Source organism: Piliocolobus tephrosceles, chromosome 4 (genome assembly GCF_002776525.5).
Source record: "Piliocolobus tephrosceles isolate RC106 chromosome 4, ASM277652v3, whole genome shotgun sequence".
NCBI classification, from domain to species: Eukaryota; Metazoa; Chordata; class Mammalia; order Primates; family Cercopithecidae; genus Piliocolobus; species Piliocolobus tephrosceles.
The window spans coordinates 141,963,448-141,984,852 of record NC_045437.1 but is presented as its reverse complement, the minus strand read 5'-3'; the positions used below and the strand labels follow the sequence as shown (position 1 = coordinate 141,984,852).

At 41.4% G+C, this 21,405-nt stretch overlaps 1 protein-coding gene across 1 annotated transcript in view; it reads right to left on the bottom strand.

Moving 5' to 3' along the window:
* HTR4 (5-hydroxytryptamine receptor 4) overlaps positions 1 to 21,405 on the bottom strand; it is a 230,517-nt gene that overhangs the window by 150,576 nt on the left and 58,536 nt on the right. The window contains 1 exon segment of the mRNA XM_023227080.2: positions 19,452 to 19,563. The gene's annotated coding sequence lies outside the window, so the exon portion shown is untranslated.

Here is a 21,405-nt window from a genome sequence, read left to right as displayed (position 1 = left end):
AACATGCCAGTGCAATCTCAAAAGACATAGGCTATTTACAGCCTCTTAGATGAAAATTCTTGAGCAAAATCTACATTTTTCCTAGACTAATAAAATGTCACCTCCCCAAAGGCTGCTGTCTACAATCTCCTGCCAAGAGTTTCTAAACCAACCCCTGGAGCAAAAAATAAAATTATACCCATAGACTTTGGAGGGGTCCATTTAACACAGAAGAAAGGGCTCCTGGGGAAGAAGCAGAAGAGCAATGGCACATTTTTATAACAGACCAAGAACCTAACCCTTCACCTGCATTACCTCATTCACCTTCACTTCACACTATCAGGAGATGCTGCAATTATTCTCATTTCACAGATGAAGAAACTGAGGCATAGGAAAGAGGAGCCACCCAAAGCAATTCCAGACAGTGACTCCAGAGCCCAGAGTTTTAACCACTAAGTTATCCCACACACACACACACAAACCCAGATCTCAATGATCCCCTATCTCAGCTCTCCCAGCTTAATTTACTATTACTTATTTAGCTTCTCAAAGCTTCCAGAATGTCTACCAGCACTTGAAAGACAATACGTTTTTAACTAAGGCTCAGTTTTGCTCCTGGCATCATGTGACTTTGAGCTCCTCACTTTGCCCCAGGTTTATAGCTGTTCAGTGTGGTTAAGATATCCAGCCCACCTGTCTGATAGACCCGCTACTACTCATGAAGTTCAAATAAGATAACTTATGTGAAAGTGCTCTGAACCTTGCAAAAAGTTATCCAAAATGATATTTCCTCAGTCTGTCATTTTCATAAATCATTTTGAAATGTTGAGAAGGAAGAAAGAGTGCATTCATTTTATGAAATCATCATCTGTGTCAAAAATCAGATTTTCCAGAGATGTAAGGTAGATTGTAAAATACCAAAACTGCTGATCGCTGGGGGAGCAAAGAAACACTACTACTTGGAAGGTGGACTATTTTTTGTGGCTCAATGTAATGGAAATTATGGGAGCTTGAGAATCAGATGACCTGGGCACTGGACTTTGCCCTGCCACTACCTGAACTTTAGTGAGTCTTTCCCTCTCCCCTTAAAGGGGAGACAAAGCTGCTTGGTGGTTAATAAGGTGGTTAGGGCCGGGCTTGGTGGCTCATGCCTGTAAGCTCAGCACTTTGGGAGGCCAAGGTGGTGGATCACCTGAGGTCAGGAATTCGAGACCAGCCTAGCCAACATGGTGAAACCCTGTCTCTACTAAAAGTACAGAAATTGGCCGAGGTGGGCGGTTCATGAGGTCAGGAGATCGAGACCATCTTGACTAACACAGTGAAACCCCATCTCTACTAAAGATACAAAAAATTAGCTGGGCGCGGTGGCGGGTGCCTGTAGTCCCAGCTACTCGGGAGGCTGAGGCAGAATGGCATGAACCAGGGAGGCAGAGCTTGCAGTGAGTGAGATTGTGCCACTGCACTCCAGTCTGGGCAACAGAGCGAGACTCCGTCTCAAAAAAAAAAAAAAAAAAAAAAAAAAGGTACAGAAATTAGCCGGGCATGGTGATGCATGTCTATAGTCCCAGCTACTCGGGAGGCTGAATCAGAAGAATCACTTGAACCCAGGAGGCTAAGGTTTCAGTGAGCTGAGATTGCGCCACTGCACTCCAGCCTCGTTGACAGAGCGAGACTCCATCTCAAAAACAAAACAAAACAAAGAAAGACGGTGGTTTGGAGATTCAGACTGCCAGTGTTAAGTACCAGCCCAATTACCACCTCATGAGTGACCTTGGACCGGTCATGTCACCTGTCTTGGTTTGTTTCCCTAGCATAAAAGTAAGAATAAGAAACAACAATTTTGCAATCATCCAAAGAATGGATTGGTGAATAGATACACAGAAATATGACAAAGCAACTATGGTAAAATTAGAATTATAGAATCTTTTTGGTGACTCTATGAGTGTTCACTATATAGCTCTTTCAACCTGTCCCTTAAGTATGTATTTTCATAATGAAATATTGGAAAATAAGCCTCAAAAAGGGCAACAACAGAGTTTTTAGAAAAGTTAAATGAGATACAGAGCTCTCAGCAATGCTCATGGAAGGTGCTTGGCATTCAATGATGATCTACTGTGCAAGTTGAAGATGAGATACAATCTGTGAGTTAGAGTCGTGCTAGGTGAACAGATGTGACAAACATGAGCAGAATGAGAAGCCAGGCCACATGACACAGAAACCAGGTGGACAGAGAGGAGCCAGGATGTGCCCACCGAAGCATCAGAGTTGAAGAGAGGTGCACGAACGGAAGGATCAGGATGTTGTGCCTGGGTTGCCTAATGTGGGGGAACCTCAAAAAGAAAGGCAGATTGTCTTTATTACAAGCCACAGTATGTGATTCTCCATCCAACATCCCTTTCGAAGAAGAAAAATACTGGCCTTGAAGTCAAACCTGAGTTTAAATCCCGTCTTTGCCATACTAGTTGTGTGATAGGAGGGGACATTTATTCAGGCATCCACTACACCACTTGTCATTGGAAAACTTTACCACTATCACAAGGATGAACCTGTGGCAACTATGCTTCTGCTACGACTTCTTGGTCATAAACAATTGAGCCAATCAGATTCTCTTTCTTGAGAATCTGAACTAAGAGAACAGACTCCTGGGAATGTGTCAAACGAATGGCAGAGCAATGTGGAAAGAGTCATGAACTCCAGGAGCTGAGTTTTCTAGAATTGGCTGTTTTCCCATCCTTCCTGGAGCCAAGTTCCTTAACTCCATTATGAAAGCACTATTGTTTTTTCAATAAATCCCAATTTTTTGTTTAAGTAGCCAGTGTTGGCTTTTATTATGTATAACCAATAAATATATTTACTAATACACCTAGCCTTCTAACTAATACAAGAGTTTAAGTGTCTAGGCCTTAGTTTTCTCATCTGTAGATGAGAGAGACAATACTTCTCTCAGGAGTTCATAGAACAATCAAAGACTAGGTGTACGACATATACATATGATAAATATTCAATAAACATTATTTAAAGTAAATCTGAGTTTCAGAACAGATCTTTTTGAGCAAGTGCTTAGAGACATCTTGCTTGGATTAGGAATGTGTGATCATGAAAAAATAAAAGAAGCTAATATTCAAGAAAAAGGAAGGAGTTGATTGAATTTGAAACTCGGTTTTAAAAGAAACTTTCTGATTGAGATATCAAAAATTAAATTAGTTCTACATAAATATACAGACTTAAATTTCTGTTGGGTTTCTCCATAGTGCTAATGTGGATTTGAAAGGGAAAGAAATACAAACTTCATGGACAGATAACATATTTTTCTTAACTTAGAGAGACTCTTCAGAATTTATCTGGCAGTAGACAAGATATTAAAGGACTTTTGATTTGGATTACTCTGTGAGTAATGAGGAATTTTATCATCCAAATTAAGGTAGCAGTGGGGGTAGGTGGAGACAAGGAACATGACAAGATCTAAGACCAGAATTAATTCAACCTAGAAGTACAATTGCTGAGAAAAAGCAAAGGTTTTTCTGAAACTCAAAATAAGAGGCAAAGCTTAGATGCTTAGTCAGAAATGTCAATTCATCCCTAGTAATTATTGACCTTTCAGTCTTGTTCCACTCATTGATTCTCATTAATCCAAATGTTTAGTTATCTTAAAATCAGATATATTTTATTCCAAAAATCCAAGTGGCTGGATTGTGAGTTTCATTTTTGTTCTTTAGGTCTTAACCCAATAGTTCTCAGATAGTGGTCTCAAGACGTGGAGCAACATCATCACCTGCAAACTTATTAGAAATGTAAATTCTTAGACCTTAACCTAGGTGAATCAGAAACTTTGGGAATGAGGACCAGCAATCTGTGTTATTTTTAAGTTTTAATTTGTAATTTTTGTGGGTACATAGTAGGGTGCACGAGATGTTTTGATACAGGTATGCGATGTGAAATAATCACATCATGATCATGTAAAATGGGGTATTCATCCCCTCAGCCATTTATCCTTTGTGTTACAAACAGTCCGAATATTCTGTCGCTCATGAAAGTTTGAGAACCACTGTCTTAACCATGAGGCTGGTAAAGCCAGTGCTCTATCATTTATTCACTGGCAGTTAACAAACCTGTGAATTTGTTGACATAGGATCTTAAAAAAACAGTCAACCTTATTAGACGTGCCTTAGATTTGCAAGCATATTAGTAATTGGTAAATGGTAAGGCAGTCATTGTTACTCAGACTATATTTAAGGCCAGCCCTATGAATAAGTCTACTGGGTAGCCATTTACATTGTATTTCCCTCTGTTCAAATCTGTACTACTTTCTACTGCCTCAATAGTATAAAAAAGTCAACAGCATGCAGAATGGAGGAATCAAGGGGCAAATCAAGAAGAAAAAAGACAGAGCTTTTTTTAAAAAAATGGCAACTTTAATTTTGACAAGAGAAGAAATATCTAAACTTTAGATTGATGGTAAGGAGAGTTTAATGGAAAAATAAAGGTATAATTCATTGTTCCTTTCTCCATCCCTCCTCTCCCCTGCACCTCCCCACTTTTCCATTACCCAACCCTGCCCCACCCCTCTCGCTTTGCATATGCCTTTGAGCTATTTCTGAATAACAGAGAGGGGGCGAAGACATAAAAATGAGATAAATCACATTTCAGCTGAACACAACTCACAACCTCATAGTCTCTAGCCTGTTTTCTAGAGGCAGACTTGGATATACAACTGGGCTTGAGGATACCTAAGTGCTTTTCCACCTTGTAACACCAAGATCCCATTCATGCAAGGCACTGCAATATGGAGGTTCAGAGCATGGATTCTGGAATCAGACAACACACAATGTCATCCCAGGTTCACTGATCCATAGCTGAGAAAACTTGGGCACATTATTTTACCTCTCTAAGTCTGAGTTACCGCATTGCTAAAATGAGAGTAACAGAAGTGTGTATCCTATGAATCCTTTCATAGGATTCTTAATGAAGATTAAATAAGATCATTCTCATTAAGCATTTAGAACAGTGTCTGGCACATATCAAGGTCTAGATTAATGTGAGCTATTAAGATTATTATTATATTGCCTCCCAAATGCTTCTCAGCCTTCAGCAGCATGTTGAGCATTTCCAGGCATAGCAACAAGGCAGTGAAAAGCAGGAGGGATAAAGGTAAATGTGTGAGGGTGGTAAAGTTGGAAGCGGGTGGGAAGGCAGCTAGCAACACAGCAATTCATCTATTTATTTAAAAACTTTGTTGTAAGATGTTTCTATACAAGGTTACAAGACTCGTGCTTGAATTACAGCAGTGGTTTTCAAGTGGAGTGGTGGGAGGAGGGGTACTTTGCCCACCCACCCTCCGGGACATTTAGCAATGCCTAGAGAAATTTCTGGTTGTCACAAGTAGGAGTTGCTACTGGCATCTAATGAATGCCAGAGATGGTGCTGAACATTCTATGATGCAGAGCACAGTCTTCACAACAACGAACTATCTAGCTCAAAATTCCAATAGTGCCAAGAAATCCTGAATTACTGCATGGTGTGAAGTTAGCTTAATAAGGCTGGACACATTTTTCAATATTCAAAAAAGCAATGATATGGAAGATTGAATTTTCATATCAACAAATTGATCAGTTAAATATCAGAAGGTAACCATAAGAAATTAGGTGAAATGTTTCTTGCTACAAACAAGAACATCAATGGCAATCAGAGAATTCTAGCATTGAGAGAATCCTTGGAAATGATCTAGTGACTAGATTCTAGTTGAAATCATTCATCACATTTCACAGGTGAAGAAACCGAGACTTAGAAAGGCAAAGAAACTTGATCTATGTCACATAATGATGCCACTGCCATCATGCAGATTCTTCCAAGAAACGAATTTAACTTGTTAGTCAAGTAGTGATAATATCAAGCGTGTTCAATTCATGTATTTGCTTTGCAGTTTTTCAGTGATCATAGTCTATATCTATTCCTAACTCCAGAAATTCCCAAATAAGGGCTTTACCTGAGAAAAACAAAATAGATTTAAGAGGTATTGAGGGAAAAATAGATAAAACCTGCCTATTGATGAAAACTATGTCAGCTACTGATGAAGGAAGAGGAGGAATAAAAAGGTGACTTCAGTTCCCAGCCTGGGTGATGTAGAGGATGGTGGTGTTCAATCACAGGTGGAAAAATCAGGAGGTGGCTTGGGGTAGCAGGATGCTTATGTTGGGTTTCAGGTGCTGTCCTTTAGTCTGTGGAATTGGGGAAGGAGATGAGGAGATGAACAGAATCAGGGAGGTCCAGAAGAGCACGGTGAAAGAATATACATTTGACTTGTTGGCTTCAAGGATGCTTTTGCCCCCAGAAGGAACAGCATCAGGACTGAAATCCAGATAACTCAGAGGAACCAGACACACTACTGTCCTCTGGGCCCTGGGGCCTCCTTCTGCTCCATAAGAGCTGGACTAAATGCTCCCTGAAGCTCTTGCTAACTTCAGTGAGCTACAGTTCTCCTAGCATTTAAATGATGACTGCGGCTCTCCTCTATAATAATTATTATAATAAGGATATTTCCCACAGGAGGGAATGATGCAAACATAAGAGATTTTAAGATGAGAATGCATGAGGAAAATAAACATGATTAAGAAATGACTTGCTAACGCTGCAAAACCTCTTTACTTTTTACTAATTTTTTTTCCTGACACTTGTATATTTCCTAGGTGAGAGCTGCTCTTCAGAACTCTGCAGGTCTCATCCCTGCCCTGACTTTTTCCTTGTTTCCAGGGCACTGCATCCACCACCCACATCCTTTTCCTTCAAAACCGGTGCTCACCAGGAGCACGCAGCAGCATCTCCCTTGGTCACTGATGCTGAAGTTCCATTCCGGGGACAGGGTAAATATCCACTACTGCCCACCACAGTCACCCACAGCTTTAAGCGCCAGAGAATCCATCCCAGCAATAGAAGACAGGGAGGGCAAACTCGAACCAGTGTCCTTCCATCAAAAGCCTCCTTTGGTTCATGTCAAACCTATACCCTAAGAAACCTTCTATTTCTTCCTTTGATTGGACCAAATGGAAATCAAGCCAAGATTTTCTCTTAACATTGAACTCTAGGAAGACAAGCTAATGCCTACCACTTTTTCACCTCTGCCAGCTGCCACTTCTTTGTATCAACAGCCGCTTCTTTCAAAGGCAACTCACAGCACAGTGCCGCACAGGGTAGCAAGCTGTGAGGAAATGCATCTGAAATTGGGATTGGGATTCTGTGAAAGGCAACTGCAGGATGGTTGCGAGTACCAGCAGTGACCGCCAAGGCTTTATACAGCACAGTGTACCCACACACTCATGGCCACGTATACACACACATCCAAGTGGACGCTCAAGACACACTATCTTGTCTCTCTCTCTCTCTCTCTCTCTCACACACACACACACACACACAGCATGCACAGCACACTCTCTGGGCTGCACATCAAGGACCAGCCATACAGTCCACACACATATCCAGTTAGTTACACACTTGGCTATGGATGCACAGCCTGTGCGTGCTTTCTCTCACAAACACGCACACACATAAATCTTTACATACACAACCTCCCTTGTATAGTCAGTGAGCACATATGCAGTTTCACAAGTACTTACATACACAAGTGCAAAGCAACAGCCCCAAGCCTACAGTGATCCCACGCTGGAAACACGACGTTTACAACCAACCAGCCCCACCTACACCCTGAGCCGCCCCGCAGCCCACCCTGCCGCAAAGTCGGGTCTCCTGACTACTGAACCCCCAAGTCTCCGACCCCGTCGTGCTGTCCCGCCCCCGCCGCGTCCGCACCGGCACCAGTGGGCTCCTGGCGTCCCGACCCCCGGCGCACTTGCCGCACATACCCGCTGCCGAAGGCGACGGAGCAAGGCGCCCTGGCAGATTCAAGCGGCCACCCCCAGCCGCGGAGCCGAGCTTCTGCCGCCGCTGCTGCCGCTGCGCTCCCAGCCGCTGCCTGCGCCCTCCCCACCGCCCCCTCGGGTGCGGGCTCCAGCCCCCGCGCTGGGGAGCTGGCGGGCTCCAGGCGCGGGCCAGGGGCTGTGGATGCAGGACCCCAGCCCCGGATCACCTGGGCTCGCCGCACATCGTTCTTCTCCCCAACCGAGCCGGACTCCACGGGCTCAACAGCCCCCAGCCCCAGTGGTCCCCGCTGCCCTGCCCGCTGCCGCCCCCACTGGGCGCCAGGGACAGCGGGGGTGCCACTCTGCCAGCAGGGCGCACAGGGGAGTGGGCGCAGAGGCGGGCTGGGGCGATCTCACCCGCTCCGGGCTGGCCAGCACGCGCCCTTCCTGGCGGGAGCGATGCCCATCTGATGGAGGTCAGGAGGGAGCCCTGGGTTGACTGCAGGCTCCTGGGTGACCTTGGACAAGTTGGTTAGCCCCTCTGAGTGCCGACTTCCTCTACTCAAAGATAATAAATATGAAAGCGTTTGTGGTGTCTGTGCCAGGGAAATCCTATCCCTGTATAGTTTACTTCCTTCTTATGCCTTTGCCTCTGCCAGAGCGGGGAGAGTTTGAGAGCAGGGTTCAGAGCGAGCTTCAGAGCGAGCTTCGTAGCACCTTGGATATAAGACTCAAGTTTTTCAGAGGCAATGATTCCATTTGCCTGAAGTCTTCCTAAATGATCCTGTCCATATTGATAGTCCACTCTTTGCTGTCTTAGCCTGTCCTCCCAGCTTTCAACACCTGTGACCTTGAGCATGTAATTAAACAAGAGTCAAGCCTCAATGCTCCCATCTGTAACACAGGCATAAACTCACAGTTGTGTGGTGCTGGTGTGCCACTTAGTGAGTTGCAGTATCTCTGAGGGACGGTGACAGAGTGAAAAACATTTTTCCTCAACACATGTGAAAAAGCCTCAAATTCCAAGGATAAAATAATTCAAGAGTTAGACTAGTCATGTTGGGAAGGACAAGGGCGAGCAGAGCCTTCCTTCACGGAGGCAGGCAGGGAGCAAAGAGGGTAATGGGTGAGTAATTCACCCCCTCAAGGGCCACTGAGGCCTCCTGGAACCTAAACAAAACAGAGAAACTGTGGGCAGTGATTAACTTCTGAAAGTAAATACATCTGCCAAGACAATCTTAAAAAATATTAACTTACAATTGTGAGCACAGCTCAAGTGAACTGGAAATTTAAATTGATCAACTTATTCATGCTAGAAACCTTCGAGTTGGTCTTTTCTTAGTTTTTCTCTGTTGATATGCCTTGTCTCTCATTTTCCCTCTATTTTGTTAGGTCCGACCTTCTTCCTCATGGTCTATATTTCCTCCCCATCTTACTCCTACACTTTTTTCTCTCTTCTTTCCTTCTCCTCGCATCTGAGTCCCCATTCTGTGTATCTCTTCTTCACCATCTTTGTGCCGAGTTTTTATCTCAACATCTCTCAGCCACTTCCACCTATTAGTTCTTTCCCTGTTGTGTATGTCTTGAATATGTATTTATCTCATATCCCCTATGAAAAATGTAAAAGCAGATGAGCTGTAGATTATTTCTCTAACGACAATAAGATCTGAACTTGAATTTACCACTACTCCCCTTCCCTAAACCAAACACCTCACTTAAATGATGCCATTATCCTCACTCATGGATGCTCAAAGCCTGAATCATCTTTGACACCTCCACCTCTGTTCCCCTTCTCCCCACTTTCTACTCAAACATTTGCCAATTCCTGGGAAGTCTATTCCCACTCTGTCATTTGCATCTGTCCTTTCCTTCTTATTTCCACTGGGCCTAATTATATATGTATATATATTTTTGGTAATCATGAAAGATTTTCTAACTGGTCTTCTCTCCCTGCAGTCCATCCTCTTCACTGAGGTCAGCATGGTCTTCCTCAGGCAGATAGATCCCCAACAGCATCACTCCTTGCTCTAAAACCCTAATACCCATGAAAGGTAGAAAGCAGCTCCCCAAAGGTATCCATGTCCTAATCCCAAGAACCTGTGGTTACGTTACCTTGCATGGCAAAACGGACTTTGCAGATGTGATTAAGGATTTTGAGATGGGAAGATTATTGTGGATTATACAAATGGGTCCTTAAACATATCATTAAAAGTAAAAGAGAGAGGTAAAAGAAGAGGTCAGAGTGAGAGGACATAAGGACTCAACCCACTGTCACTGGCTTTGAAGACAGAAGAAGGGGCCTATGCCAAAGGATGCTGATGGTCTCTGGGAGCTGGGGAAGACAAGGAAACAGATTCTCCCCTAAAGCCTCCAGAAAGGAAGGCAGCTCCACAGACACCATCATATTAGCACAGTGAGATCAATGTCAGATTTCCGATCTAGATAACTGTGAGATAATGGGTTTGTGTTGTTTTAAGCCACCGAGTGGTAATTCGCTGCAGCAGTGACAGGTAACTAATGCAACCCTTCTCTTTCACAAATAGAGTTACACACAAATGCTTTATCTTGTTATTAGCATCAATTTAGGTAGCCAGATTTTCAGCCATCTTACTATACCCAAACCTTCTATTTCAAGCAGTCTGTTCTTCAAACGCTTTCTTTTCTTTCCTGCTCTGTACCAGTGTTCACAGTGCCCTCTGTTCTGGAATGCCCCTCCACATGATGCCAGTCCTACCATTTGCCAATGCCTATGAACTCCCTGGAGTTATTCCTGATCTCTCCCTTCTTTACTTCCACAGAACCCGCCGTTTATATTTCTCAAGGTGTCTCTCATATTCTCATTTTAAATAGTGCTTTCTAGTGAGAGAGAAGGGAACAAGAAGACTTTACACACACAAGTTGAAACTGCTTCTGGCTTGCTGTTCTCAGAATGCTGTGTTTATGCCTCTCCCGTGGCAGTGGCCACCACACTCTGTTGTTTGTTAGTTATTTATGGGTCTGCATGGCTCACTGGATTGTGAATGTCTCAAAGCCAGAAACTAGATCTTGCCTCCTTTCATATGCCCCCAGCCCCTAGAACCATGCCAGGCACACAGTAGGGACTCTATAAATGAGCTTTAAATATATGAGTGAGGAGGACAGGTGCAATATCTGGTTGTATTGAACAGACAGGGATAGTAATACATTTTTCTTGCACCATCTGTTTCTTTTTAGTTGGGTTAACCCATTGAAGCACCTCAGTTAATGCAATGTGGTTTTAAATGGGGCCACCTTGATGCATACCTTGAAATGTATACCATTTTTTGTTTTTGTTTGTTTGTCTTGTTTTTACTGAAGAAGAGATACAATAAAAGGGCTCTTCATTTTTCAATCAACTTTTTTAAGGGCTATTTTTGTGAGCAAAAGCATTATAAACGTGCAAAGTATTTGGCCCAGCAATTCTATTTCTCAAAATGTATCCTAAGGGTAATAAGCTTATGCATACAAGGATTTGCCTAAAGAAATGTTCACTGCAGGACCTTTTATAAGAGTGAATACTTGGAGAGAACTCAAATGTTTAATAATGAGAGATTCACCACTTAAACTCTATTATCCCTCCCATGAGATATGCTCAGGTATTGAGCATGATTTTGTCAATTGATATTCATTGTATAAAAAGATGTTTGTGGATATGCTTATATTCTTTCTATGCTTGTCTGAACTTTCTAACTACCATACAATAGCCATATATTTAAAAATTTCCATTTTTTTTATAAAACTGTTTTGCCTCCAAAAGGCATCATATAAAAGTTTCATATTTATCCAACTTTCAAGAAAATTCATCTATACATGGGATTCAATTCTCTGATTACGATGAAAGAAGAGAAAAGTCATAAAAGACTTGAAATATAATCTGGATATATCTTTATTCCGTTAATTTATTCACTTTAGGAATATTTATTATACCATCTTAATTAAGGCCTCTGAGAGCAAACAACAGAAACAGATTCTAGCTACCTTAAACAAAAGAAAATGCTTGAAATAATATGAGAAACTCACAGAACCACTGAAATACCAGGAAGCAGGCTTGGAGAAGCAGGCACCAGGAGAGCTCTAGAGAACCAAAAAGCAGAAAGCACAGCGACCGGTTTACAGACAAACTCAACCAAGATGCCACAGTATCACTCCTGACATGGTGAATGGCTTCCACAAGTTTTCCATCCTTGGGTGGGTCACTCTCCCAAATTCAGAGTCCCTGGAGAATACACTGGATGGCCAAAGTTAGCTATGTGTCTTTTTTTCCCTTGTTCTGAGTCAGAGGATTGGAGGGAGAGGCCCTAGTCCCATCGCTATGACTACACACAACGGGCAATATATTTTCCCAGTAAATTGAGGATGCTGTTAGGAAGGTAACATGGAAACTGGCAGCCTAAATGCCCCCTACGTGTCCCTGTCCTTGTGATGTGCCAGAGACCTGTGCTGTTCGGGCCACAGGCTCAGCTTCCCTGCCAAGGACCCTGTACAAACAGCTCAGTGGAGCTACCAGGCCAGAAACACCACTCAAAGAGATGGTGTTCTTTGATTCTATTATTTCACTTATACACTTGAACATGTTAAGGTTTTCTATTGCTAATTTATTCAAGTCTACAGAAACAAATTATACTTGTTTCTGTTCTGGTTGTCCACACCATACTTTGCTTAACTGGTACAAATACCCTGCTACGTACTTACTACATAGGAGCCTGCCAAATGGCCTGGAGTGTGTCATCAGCACCATACCATGGAGATATCTTAAAAGTCTCAAAGTTTGTTTTAAACTTATTGTATTTAGGGTGCCTTAGCTACAGAAAAGTGCTGTGTGTGTGGTGTGTGTGTGTGTGAGAGAGAGAGAGAGAGAGACAGAGAGAGAGACAGAGAGAGAGAGAGAATAGAGAACAAAGAGAAAGGAACAAGGAAGATGGAAATTAAATTCCAAATTTAAATTGCTAAAATAAATCAATGCTTCTCTTGAATTCACAAACTTGAAGCCTGCATACCTTCCATCCACTTAAGAGCTGTTAAAATTTAAACAGTTATACAAAGAGTTTTAATGCAGTTGCAAAGGCATGGAAACCAAACTGTAAATACCTTTCCCATAATAAAGCGAGGGTGACTGGCTTTAGTTTAATAAACAGCACAGAGTAAATAAGATCCTAGAGCAAGACACTGTGTCATATATGGGCACATGGGTCATTCACTGACATCTCAGTTTACCTGACAATCATCCTATGTCAGGAAGGAACTTCTAACAAAACCTCCTCCAAATAAACTTTGCAAATTGTTGTTTGTAAGAGTCAAATCTACAGCAGAGGGCCATGCTTATCCTTATTTTGCTACATGTTCTGAAGTGTATGATTGTCTCCTACTCTCCCAAACCCACATCAGATTAATGAGTGGGTCTTGTGGCTCAGACCTTTGTACTCAGCTTCCAGGGAGCTCTCAGGTTCTGGAACTTGCTTCCTTTCCCATCCGAGCTCACGGCGCTCTCTCACCTGCTGTGCTGAAGCTATGCTGGGCTTTAGGTTTCTAGTTTTACACACAGCTCTTTCTTGTCCCAGGACATTTGCATTTACAGTTTCCCAGACCTGAAATGCCTTCTCCTCTGTTTCAGCATAAATATCTCTTTTTATGGGTTTTTACAGGTACAGGTTTCCCTGGACCATTTATCCCTCACTGCATTATTTTCTGTCCCAAGCCTCTGTTGATGGCACTCATAGCCCTTACCTCACTCTGTAACTAACTCATTGATGTGTTTTCACTCACCCTGCCTCCCTCACTAAAATGTAAGCTGCTGGAAGTAAGAGATAATGCCCTTCATGATAACTTGGCTTAGGGTGGACATTCACTTGGTAAGAGGTGAATGGGTGGAAACATGAACACAGGGACAGTTGGATTTTTCCCTTGAGCATCTGTCCTCTCCAGAGGGGTCACAGTTGCCCAGGAACCAAGGGCCCTTGGAGGTCAAAGGAAACCGCTTCCATGTGGACTAAAGGATGATCACTCATTTTTATGAGAGGAGGTGCCTTAGGAAGAAGTAGACTCACGTGCAGGAGGGGTTATAAAGCAGAACAGGTGTTCAGACACAGTGACATCATATGTCTGTAACTCAAAAATGAATGTGGAGCCAGAGAAGGAGGAGAGAAGCTTCAGACTGTCTCTAACCGGGAAACAGCTGCCCAGAAATCAGCCTAGTTCAAAAGGAATTAACAGAATTGAGCAAGAGAATATAAGACCACATCAATTCACGATAGGGCGTTCTTAATCACTTACTATCCGGCAAAGTCCATATTAACCTGCTGTTTGAACACTGAAAAGCCGACCGCGTGAAGCAGTAGAGAATAGAGGCAGATAAAGGGCGGCGAAGCAGAGTTATCACAGTCCAGATAAGAGCTTCCTGGCTCCTTTCTGTGCTAGCTGGTCTTTGTCCTCCAGTCTTCCCGGTATTGTTTGGTTTAATCTATTTATGTTTGAGACTGCAGTTAACTAATTCATGTTTTACTATCAATAAAAATCAAATAAATGAACACTTAGGGTACTGGAAAGGAAATCTAGAAAACAGGGTCCCGAGTCAGCTCTTTCAGGCAAGGGCAGTCAAAACAAGGAAACAGACATCAAGAGTATGAAGTACTGGGAAAATCCTGACAACACTAAAATTTTATAATTTATTTTTAGATTTCTGTGTAGTAAAATTTGCTGGTTTTAGTGTACAGTTCTATGAGTTTTGACCAAGTTACAGAGTTGTGAAACCACTGCCATGTTCAGGATACAGCAAAAGTGAAATTTAACACTGTACTTAGAGATAGAAATTTCACAACTGTACTTAGAGATAGATTTTAAATAATATATTAATGAGGCATCCTTGAATGCGTTCCTACTCCATACTGTCCACCGCCCGTTCCCTGTACATGTCGGTCCTATTCATACACCTACAGGCTCTTGTCTTGTAAGTAGGAAAGGAAGCCCTGAGGAGGAAGGGGCTACACTGGAAAGAAAAGTAGGAGATAAGGAATGGTCTCTGGCTCCCGAAGATGCCTTAAACTGATTTGAGCTCTAAAGAGAAGGGTTTAGAAGCAAAAATCAAAAGGAGCGTTCAAGAGGGGTTTAGGCATAAGACAAGATGCTATGTTCTGGGCCCAATTAATAAAGCAAGGCTAGACTCAGGGAGGAGGACCTATCCTTGGCCCTGGAGAGGCAGGTCTTCATGTCTTTCCCAGCTAGCCTCCTTGGCACAGACACTGGTGCTTTCATGATGGGCAGGAGCAACAGGATTCATCTCCATACAGCACTGCAGGCAGTGGAGATGGTTAGAGAAAAGAGGGACAAGGTGAGTGTGGCTGACATATTTGCATTTGTGGTGCATGTGGATCCCTTTGGGGTCTCCTACAGATAATAAGATGGTTAGTGGATAATTAGAGCTATCACTTAATGTTTAAAAAAGGGCAACCAGGCTCTCTAGGGGGTTGGCAAGTATTTGTTCCACACACATTTTATGCATTTTCTATGTGGTGGCCCCTATACTTAACCCTGCAGGGTAAGATGAACAAAAAGATAGGACTCCACTTTTCAAAGCACTCCAAGCCAAGTAGAGGAGATGGAGTTGGACTCAGATAATTTCATCTCACTGAGATCATTAATAAGGTAAGCATAGGCAGCAAGTGGAGCTCATTATTACTGTTATAATTATTACTGTCATTATTTTATTATTACACAAACAAACATTTATCAAGCACATACTATTTGCTAGTCACTGTGGTAAGCATTTTATATGCATTATCTCAGCTGAGCCAAATAGCGAGTCTATGAAGTAGATTCTATTACTCTTGCAATTTTTCAAAGGAAAAAGAAAGCACAGAAAGACTGAGAAACTTGATATTGAGAAAACATGGCTATAAAGGAGCAGAACCAAGGTTGGAATTCAAGCTGTCCGACATTAAAGCTTTTGCCATGAGCAACTATGAAATAAAATGTCGTTAACAGTAACAACAATGTAAAAACAACATTAATGGTTGATTGCATTAAACGTATTGAGCACTTAACTATCTCATATTATTTGGAGCACTGTTATGCAGAGAGAAACAATACAATCAGGCTAGATTTCTGATGCATGAGAAGGTGGAATCGGGGCCAGGATATTACAGAGAAATAATTCAGTTTAGTGTAAGACTGTTTCAACATGTGGAGCTGTCTAGCACTACAGGTACCAAAGCACAGGCTAGATGCCATCTGCCAGGAATGCTGAAGCAAAAACCCCTGTTCCAGGTGTGAGGTGAGATTCAACATCACTTTCTGCTGCTCCCCCAACTTGTTGATTATCTGATGCTAAGATTTGAAAAGCTCAGTCTCTTTTGCCAACTCCTTCTCTGGCTAGCACTTAAATGTCAAAGTCCTCCCTCTTCTCCTTTCACTCTCTACAGTTTCCCTGCCCCCATACTGTTTCATCCACAAGCCTTGCTTAATCACCATTTGTATCCTAATAAGTCTCAAATGTTGCACTCCAGCCCAGAGTTCTTTTCCAAGCCCCAGATCTCCCTTTTGGATATACAATATCCATGCCGCTGGTCTCAGGAGGACTTAATCTAATTGACCCTGGATGACCATGGAAGAGAGGTCTCTAGAGGAAATAAATAAAAGGAGTAAATCAGTTTAACTGAGATCCTGAAAAACTTACAGAAATGGTAAAGGTATTTTGTGATGGTTAGAAACAGAGAAGCCATTGAAACCTCAGTGGCACAATCTTGTGTCTTTGATGACCTAGAAGGAAAGTGTAACCACCTGGACCACCAAGGAATAGTATCTATGATGTCATAAAAATTTAAATGTTGCTTTCTAATTTTACACTTTTTGAATAAACCTGGATATTCGAAAAGACTTAATGAATGTAGCAGGACAGAATGTGTATTTCTCAATCTCATCATTATAAAAACAATGATACAACTGACATAATAATTGGGAAGTAGGGGTGAGAAAGTGTGATGAGTGGATAAAGAAACTTTGATGTCCTCATCATACAAAATAGGAGTCAAGAGATGTCCACTCCCTGTGATTAATGGAATGAACACTAAAATCGAAGTTTAATTGTGCTGTGTAAAGTTGCAGAGGTGACTAGAAGAGGAAATAATATGGGGAGTTCACTAAACAACAAGTGAAGAAATATCTGTGTAAGCCTACTACATAGAAAGAGAGAGGTAATTTCCAGAAAAGTTGTAGTGAACACTGGTTTCTGTAGGTACCTCTGCCCATATTCATGTGCAGTAATCACATCTCCCCCATCCAGGCAGTCTGTGTTGTAGGGAAGCTAAACTCATTGCCAGTGCTAGGGATAATCTTAATTGGCCTAAACCAATCAGTATATCCCATCCGCCTGGTCATAATGACTGGATCAGGCATAAGCCAGTGATCCAGCTGGGCTAATGATACACAAAGAGCCTTTGCTTAGGATTCTGGGAAGAAAATACTTTTGCCTTCCTGTGAGAGGTCTCAGAAATAATGTTTCTCTCTTTCTTTGGACAGTGAGGTAGAAGGATGATGTATCATGAAATGTTATAGCCATCTCTGCCATCCAAGAGAGAGCCAGTAAAAACAACATGAGGAGAATGAGCCAGAGACTTTCTGAGAAAATGAAATCAAAGTCCTGATTATGCTGTCATAAATCAGATCAAACTGTACCTGAAGTTATAAACAACCCTTGAACTATTCAGTTATGTGAAGCAATATATTGTCTAATTGCCTACCCAATATTCTTCATGTCTTTCCACGAATAGTAAAACCTCGATTTTATTCAGTGGTAAATGACTACATTTGTAACTTTCCAGCCCTTGGCTGAGCTCTGGTCAGTGAAATTTAAGCAGATGTGCAGTATGGAACTTCCAGAAAGACTCCTTCAAATTTCCTGATATGGCTAGAGCGTGCCATATTTATTTTGATTCCTTACTCATTCCTGCTCTGTACAATGAGGAGCTCCAACAGCAGGCATTTTGAAAATTTGAAAATGGAAGTCATAAGGAAGAAGAAAACTATCAGAGCCTTTGTCTCTGATAGAGCTTAAATAGTAAAGATTGACTACATATCTTCTGCTACCCGAGAAAACTAATGATGAAGTGTTTAAGCTACTATTAATTTGTATTTTCCATTATATTCAATAAACCTAATCAACACCGCTTATTTATTTATTTATTTATTTATTTATTTATTTATTTATTTATTTTTGGGGGATGGAGTTTTGCTCTGTCACCCAGGCTGGAGTGCAGTGGTGTGATCTCTGCTCACTGCAAGCTCTGCTCCCTGGGTTCACGCCATTCTCCTGCCTCAGCCTCCCCAGCAGCTGGGACTACAAGCGCCCGCCACCACTCCCAGCTAATTTTTGTATTTTTAGTAGAGACGGGGTTTCACTGTCTTAGACAGGATGGTCTCGATCTCCTGACTTTGTGATCCGCCCGCCTCGGCTTCCCAAAGTGCTGGGATTACAGGCATGAGCCACTGCGCCCGGCCAGCTAATTTTTTATACTTTTCAAAATTAAACAGCCCTGATAGACGAACTCAAACAAAAATATCTCTCTTCTGGAGATAGCTGATTCTTAGGTGGTAAACAGACAGATGGCTTTTTGTCTTTTTTTATAAGCACTGTATTACTAGATTTAAAAAAAATTGATGTAAAAAATAAGAAATGAAGAAAATGCAATTAGGCATGAAGAGTAAGGAGTAAAACATCAAAATGCATGGTTTGTGGTAGCTGTACCACAAATGGGAGGGTAATGCTATGTAGGAATACTGGATGGGTCCCTGCCTAAGGGCAATGCTAAATTATGAAATACATTGCTGGAAAGCATTCTGTATATGTGGACACACACATAAGCATATCTAAATGTGGCTGCATAGACTACTTAAATAAAATGAGGAAACAGTCACAAAATGTTACTAAGAGAAAAAATGGAATGTCTAACAGCATATTTTATAGCATCCTATCATAGAAATTCCTGTGGTTCTAGATTAAAAATCTATGAGAAATTTCACAAAATGTTAACAGTGGTTGTCTCCGACCGGCAGAATCAGAATTCATGCTTGCTTTTAAAAATTTATATTTTTCAGTATTTGCCAAATTCTCTACATTGAATATGTCTTACTTTATAATAAGAAAAAGCACAATATGTGTTCTTTAAAATGTTTGCAAAAATATTTTCTAATTGAAAAAAGAATCCTGGGCCTTGGTAACACAGCTACGTGGGAATAGCAGTTGGCATCAGCTGTGTTGAGGAGAGACCAAAGTAGAGGCTGTGACCATATCGGGGCTCAAAGCAAAGGAAAACAGAGCAGGCCGTTTCCAAGAGCAAATTGGGCTCGCGTCACAGTCCTTCCACGGCCACACTGTCAGAGCTCAGAGCAGCAGGTATGGCCCAAGACCAAATCTGCTAAAGCAGAGAGTGTTTCCCACATACTCTAAACTTAATGTCCATAGGTTCAGAACAACTCATCTCCAGGCATAACAGCTGGACTGCAGGCACACAAGTTCAGCTCTGGTTTCTTCCATTCTCTATCTTGGAATGAACCCAGGAGAGTGAAGTGGGGAAAACGGAGAAGCATGTGAGAGGTGTACGAGGTGGCACATACTCAGGATTAGTGTCCTTCTGCACACTCAGGTGATAACAAAGCCTGGCTTTGTGTGAGCTTTACAGCTTTGAGTATCTTTCTGATCCAGAAGGCAGCCTGGGTCATAAAGTACCTTGAAGAGAGAAAATAGAAGAAGGTACAAGTTGATGTAGATAGTGTCATTTTGGTAACAGTAAATATAATAAATTCCAGATTAATAATATAAGGTCAAGGAGATGCCTTCGAAATGAATCAGTCAATTAGCTTTTAAAAACAGGAAAACAAAGTCGTGAACTTAGGGGGAAAAAAAAACAAAGCAAAAATCAATCAGAAAGGTAAATATTTACATTGCAAATTAACGGGAAATTTGATGCTCCTGAGCTTATAGCCTTAAAAAATGAGGTTTAAGATTAATGATTTTAAACTTTTGGAGAGATATACACTGAAATTTCCAAAAGAGCAGAATTGCAGTAACAGATTCACACTAGTTCATTAACAGACTAGATCTTTTTGTCTGCATTTGTTCCATGCAGTTTAAAATAGAGATGCTTTATGAGACAAAAAGTAGTAATTGCCATTCTAGCTTCCAACTCTTTTTCCACTTAAGTACCTACAGTATTTATTTCACACCATCTCTAAAGCTCAGACTTATTTCCACTCTGCCATATTGTCTACTGCAGTAGGATCCACCAGATCAAGAGGTTCTGAAATCTTTTTTCAACATTCTGTTTCCTCCAAGCCTATCTCTCCTTTTTCTAATAATAGTAGGAATAATTATAACAATCAGATAAAATGTAAAATATTTATCTGACTCATTGGGACAATACTCATATGCTCCTGGGCATTTTTTTTTTTTTTTTAATGAGTAAACCATTTAACATTTCTGAGTGGCTCAAAGACAGCGTTGATCTCTTAATTTCTCTCAAATTCCTCAGCACCTGGGACAGCGTCTGACACATAGATGATACCCCGTTACTATTCTAAGAGTAAGTGAATGAATTCATAAATTCTTCAAGCTCATTAAAGACAAAAACACCCTGCTATCACTAATAAGCCTTTCTCAAGAACCCTCATAAGTGATAGATCTATCAGAACCTAATATTGTTTATCAGAGGGACTGGAAGGTTGAGTATATAGAGGAGTAACATGCATTTTTACTTAACTTGCATGAGTTCAATTTCACATGTTTGTCAAAATATAGAGAAAATAATTCAAATACTAGGAGAAATTCTATCATCCATTTCATTCAGTAACCATATACACTAGAGTTAGCATATGGGAGGCCTAGATTTTATTTCCCAGTTTTCATGTACTCCTCCCAAAGAAAGCCTCTCACTGTGCTAAGTGTGATTTTAGTGTCTCAGGTAATACGCTTTTTATATGGCACTCTTCATAAATACAAACAAGATATATCATGTGACAATCAACTAAAGAAGCAACAATCCATTCTAAGCTGAAAAAGAAATTGACTGGGTTGGATTTATTCTGAAACGGCATAACGGTTTCCAATGTTGTCCTTTATAAGGAAATGTGTTAATGCTATCATTTTTGTCCATATGTTATTTTAACCTTTCAACTAATTTTTAAAATCAAGTCTAAGATGTAACTACACTGTAAATATCTGAAGAGTTTTGGAAGATGGATTTGTTCTGTGTGGGGTGTGTCTCTCTCTCTCTCTGTGTGTGTGTGTGTGTGTGAGTGAGTGTGTGTGTGTACTGCGTGTGTTGCCATGACAGGAATACAGCTCTAGGAGAATGAAAATTTACCTTCCATCATAGAGCTTCACATTTTGCCACTTTCCTCTGCCTCTGTAGTTAAAAAAAATAGATTTTGCTATAATTTTAGAGGCCCCTGCTCCAGGGAAATCACTTTTCCATTAAACTGTACACATATTTATTTCAAAGAGAAAATGAAATCTGAATTGAGGGCAAGGAGAATTGAGGAGTAGGTCCATGACACTGTGGCTACCAGAGAT